This window comes from Schistocerca americana, unplaced genomic scaffold, assembly GCF_021461395.2.
Source record: "Schistocerca americana isolate TAMUIC-IGC-003095 unplaced genomic scaffold, iqSchAmer2.1 HiC_scaffold_158, whole genome shotgun sequence".
NCBI lineage: Eukaryota > Metazoa > Arthropoda > Insecta > Orthoptera > Acrididae > Schistocerca > Schistocerca americana.
In genome coordinates, this window is record NW_025725666.1 from 375001 (window position 1) to 380000 (window position 5000).

The 5000-nt window shown below is 53.7% G+C and overlaps 1 non-coding gene across 1 annotated transcript in view; it reads left to right on the forward strand.

Moving 5' to 3' along the window:
- The first annotated feature begins 3592 nt into the window (after positions 1-3592).
- Positions 3593-5000, forward strand: part of LOC124570079 — a 1910-nt gene continuing 502 nt past the window's right edge. Inside the window, exon 1 of the ribosomal RNA XR_006971472.1 lies at positions 3593-5000. This exon is cut by the window's right edge and continues 502 nt beyond it. This is a non-coding gene — a ribosomal RNA (small subunit ribosomal RNA).

Here is a 5000-nt window from a genome sequence, read left to right on the forward strand (position 1 = left end):
GTCACAGCACACAAACAATGGCAGGAATGAAAGACACAGGTCTGCCACAAGCATGGAATCAGAGCGCCGCCTGTCATGAGCCAAAGGTGCATCCTGACGTGGCAAATCAGATGATGCCGCAGGCATCCACTTACTATAATCACAATCAACAAACCGGCCGCCGCCGCCCGCCCGCCCCCCCCCCCCCCCCCAATACACCTTTCCTTACAACAATGTGTACCTTAACCTAACCCATATTGTGCCTTAACCTAACCCATATTGTACCTTAACCTAACCCATATTGTACCTTAACCTAACCCATATTGTACCTTAACCTAACCCATATTGTACCTTAACCTAACCCATATTGTACCTTAACCTAACCCATATTGTGCCTTAACCTAACCCATATTGTGCCTTAACCTAACCCATATTGTGCCTTAACCTAACCCATATTGTGCCTTAACCTAACCCATATTGTGCCTTAACCTAACCCATATTGTGCCTTAACCTAACCCATATTGTGCCTTAACCTAACCCATATTGTGCCTTAACCTAACCCATATTGTGCCTTAACCTAACCCATATTGTGCCTAAACCTAACCCATATTGTGCCTTAACCTAACCCATATTGTGCCTTAACCTAACCCATATTGTGCCTTAACCTAACCCATATTGTGCCTTAACCTAACCCATATTGTGCCTTAACCTAACCCATATTGCGCCTTAACCTAACCCATATTGCGCCATAACCTAACCCATATTGCGCCTTAACCTAACCCATATTGCGCCTTAACCTAACCTATATTGCGCCTTAACCTAACCTATATTGCGCCTTAACCTAACCTATATTGCGCCTTAACCTAACCTATATTGCGCCTTAACCTAACCCACGTTGCGCCTTAACCTAACCTATATTGCGCCTTAACCTAACCTATATTGCGCCTTAACCTAACCTATATTGCGCCTTAACGTAACCTATATTGCGCCTTAACCTAACCCACGTTGCGCCTTAACCTAACCCACGTTGCGCCTTAACCTAACCCACGTTGCGCCTTAACCTAACCCACGTTGCGCCTTAACCTAACCCACGTTGCGCCTTAACCTAACCCACGTTGCGCCTTAACCTAACCCACGTTGCGCCTTAACCTAACCCACGTTGCGCCTTAACCTAACCCACGTTGCGCCTTAACCTAACCCACGTTGCGCCTTAACCTAACCCATATTGTACCTTAACCTAACCCATATTGTACCTTAACCCAACCCATATTGTACCTTAACCCAACCCATGTTGCGCCTTAACCCAACCCATGTTGCGCCTTAACCCAACACACGTTGCGCCTTAACCCAACACACGTTGCGCCTTAACCCAACACACGTTGCGCCTTAACCCAACACACGTTGCGCCTTAACCCAACACACGTTGCGCCTTAACCCAACACACGTTGCGCCTTAACCCAACACACGTTGCGCCTTAACCCAACACACGTTGCGCCTTAACCCAACACACGTTGGGCCTGAACCCAACACACGTTGGGCCTGAACCCAACACACGTTGGGCCTGAACCCAACACACGTTGGGCCTGAACCCAACACACGTTGGGCCTGAACCCAACACACGTTGGGCCTGAACCCAACACACGTTGGGCCTGAACCCAACACACGTTGGGCCTGAACCCAACACACGTTGGGCCTTAACCCAACACACGTTGGGCCTTAACCCAACACACGTTGGGCCTTAACCCAACACACGTTGGGCCTTAACCCAACACACGTTGGGCCTTAACCCAACACACGTTGGGCCTTAACCCAACACACGTTGGGCCTTAACCCAACACACGTTGGGCCTTAACCCAACACACGTTGGGCCTTAACCCAACACACGTTGGGCCTTAACCCAACACACGTTGGGCCTTAACCTGCTCTGTAATTGTCATACGACGCGTTAAATTAGTGTAGTGTTGCCTAACTGCAACCCCCGCAATATAGTTTGCTACTCGCACTGCCCGGTCCCCAGAGTATCGCTTCATGTTAAACACCTTGCAGCTATACACTGTAATGCGGATGGCAGCAGGACGTACATGCTCAATGCCCTTCGCAGTTGTTCATTGGCATTCGCATGGCGAAGCACAGCCTACGTTGTGGTACGGCTTGTGTCAACTGTCCGCTGATGTTGTACGTCCAAATCACACACTGTACTGCACATTGGTCCTCATGTACTGAATGATACATCGTGGTACATGTGTGACCGTACCACGACTGCGCCAACAACGGCGAACCATACGGTCCAAATATTGTGCACTCAGCTACGTGTCGTCTCCCTATAAGAGCTGGATTGCAGTATGGTATGCCGTGGATGGCGATCAGCATGAGCCGTCTGTTGATGTAGTGGCGCGTGTTGTCAGACGTAGTCGTCTCTTCTCACACACCGTGATAGCATGGTGCACTGCGTTCCACATCTGCGACATGCGACAGAGGCCGGTTGACAGTCGTTCGCGCAATGGACATCGCATACGTACGGGGGCCACCTTCCACGTGTTCGCGAAGCGTGCACATGTTGTTGCGTGTATGTGGGCAGACATAGTGTGTCGTGACACCTGACACAGGCATGCAACAATCGTTGAATTTGCAAATGGCGATGGACGTCTACGTTTGCTGGTGACGTTACGCAAATGAACAACTGGTAAACCGTTGTGGTGCGGTTGTTCTCGCTAGAGGTGAATCAGTGATGGCGACGATCGGTTGAGCTACCAACCGGTTGTTTCAGCGATACCCACCATGCCCACGAACGTGAATGGCATGTGGGTGTGAAGCGATACGCGGCGGTGGCTGGGTGGGACCGTCCCCGGCCGGTGAGGGGGGGCCTCCCGGCGTGCTGGCCGCGCGGTGCGTGGGCGCACGCGCTACAGCCGGCTGGTGGGGGCGGCCAGTGGCAGGCGCGCCGGCCGACGGAGGCGGCAGGCGGCGCAGCTGCGCGCCGGCGCACCCTGCACGCGGCGCCGTGCGGCCAAAGTAGGTCCTCGCGGGCCCGGTGCGAAGCGCGGTGGACATCTGCAGTGTGCTGGTCCGATTGAGGACTGTGTGCGCTGAGGATGCGCCGCCGCCCGGCGCTCGGCGCCGCGACGCCGTCTGCTGCTCGGTCGCCTCTGCGGTTCTCGCAGGTGGTTTGTATCGCAGCTGTGCGGACGTGTTGGCGCGTGCGCTGTGCTGGGAGAGTTCGCTTCGGCACCCAAGTGGGGCTTTTGTCCTTCTGTGGCGCTGGCGTTGGAGCTGCCGGCCACCGTAGGTGGCGCGTGTTGTCTCCCGCCGGCAATGCCACGACAGCACGCTCCCGGGCCTCTGTCGGCAGCGGCAAGCTCAGTTGGGAGCACGGGTGGTCGCACCTAAAGCGTCTACTCGCCAAACTCCGGGCGATTGCGCCTCTCTCGAACCCGACCAAGTACTTAGGACGGCGCTGCGCGCCGCCGGGACCTGAGAGGGTTTCGAGGTGTATTGTGCAGGGGAGCTCAGCCTCCTCCTGTTTGCAGAATAATTGAGCGGACGCTTGCGTGTTCGCGCGGGCCCCCGGGACACACTCCCGGGCGGCCGGCTGCTCAGCTCTAGTTGACGCAGCTCCCTGGTTGATCCTGCCAGTAGTCATATGCTTGTCTCAAAGATTAAGCCATGCATGTCTCAGTACAAGCCGCATTAAGGTGAAACCGCGAATGGCTCATTAAATCAGTTATGGTTCCTTAGATCGTACCCACGTTACTTGGATAACTGTGGTAATTCTAGAGCTAATACATGCAAACAGAGTCCCGACCAGAGATGGAAGGGACGCTTTTATTAGATCAAAACCAATCGGTCGGCTCGTCCGGTCCGTTTGCCTTGGTGACTCTGAATAACTTTGGGCTGATCGCACGGTCCTCGTACCGGCGACGCATCTTTCAAATGTCTGCCTTATCAACTGTCGATGGTAGGTTCTGCGCCTACCATGGTTGTAACGGGTAACGGGGAATCAGGGTTCGATTCCGGAGAGGGAGCCTGAGAAACGGCTACCACATCCAAGGAAGGCAGCAGGCGCGCAAATTACCCACTCCCGGCACGGGGAGGTAGTGACGAAAAATAACGATACGGGACTCATCCGAGGCCCCGTAATCGGAATGAGTACACTTTAAATCCTTTAACGAGTATCTATTGGAGGGCAAGTCTGGTGCCAGCAGCCGCGGTAATTCCAGCTCCAATAGCGTATATTAAAGTTGTTGCGGTTAAAAAGCTCGTAGTTGGATTTGTGTCCCACGCTGTTGGTTCACCGCCCGTCGGTGTTTAACTGGCATGTATCGTGGGACGTCCTGCCGGTGGGGCGAGCTGAAGGCGTGCGACGCGCCTCGTGCGTGCTCGTGCGTCCCGAGGCGGACCCCGTTGCAATCCTACCAGGGTGCTCTTGAGTGAGTGTCTCGGTGGGCCGGCACGTTTACTTTGAACAAATTAGAGTGCTTAAAGCAGGCAAGCCCGCCTGAATACTGTGTGCATGGAATAATGGAATAGGACCTCGGTTCTATTTTGTTGGTTTTCGGAACCCGAGGTAATGATTAATAGGGACAGGCGGGGGCATTCGTATTGCGACGTTAGAGGTGAAATTCTTGGATCGTCGCAAGACGAACAGAAGCGAAAGCATTTGCCAAGTATGTTTTCATTAATCAAGAACGAAAGTTAGAGGTTCGAAGGCGATCAGATACCGCCCTAGTTCTAACCATAAACGATGCCAGCCAGCGATCCGCCGCAGTTCCTCCGATGACTCGGCGGGCAGCCTCCGGGAAACCAAAGCTTTTGGGTTCCGGGGGAAGTATGGTTGCAAAGCTGAAACTTAAAGGAATTGACGGAAGGGCACCACCAGGAGTGGAGCCTGCGGCTTAATTTGACTCAACACGGGAAACCTCACCAGGCCCGGACACCGGAAGGATTGACAGATTGATAGCTCTTTCTTGATTCGGTGGGTGGTGGTGCATGGCCGTTCTTAGTTGGTGGAGCGATTTGTCTGG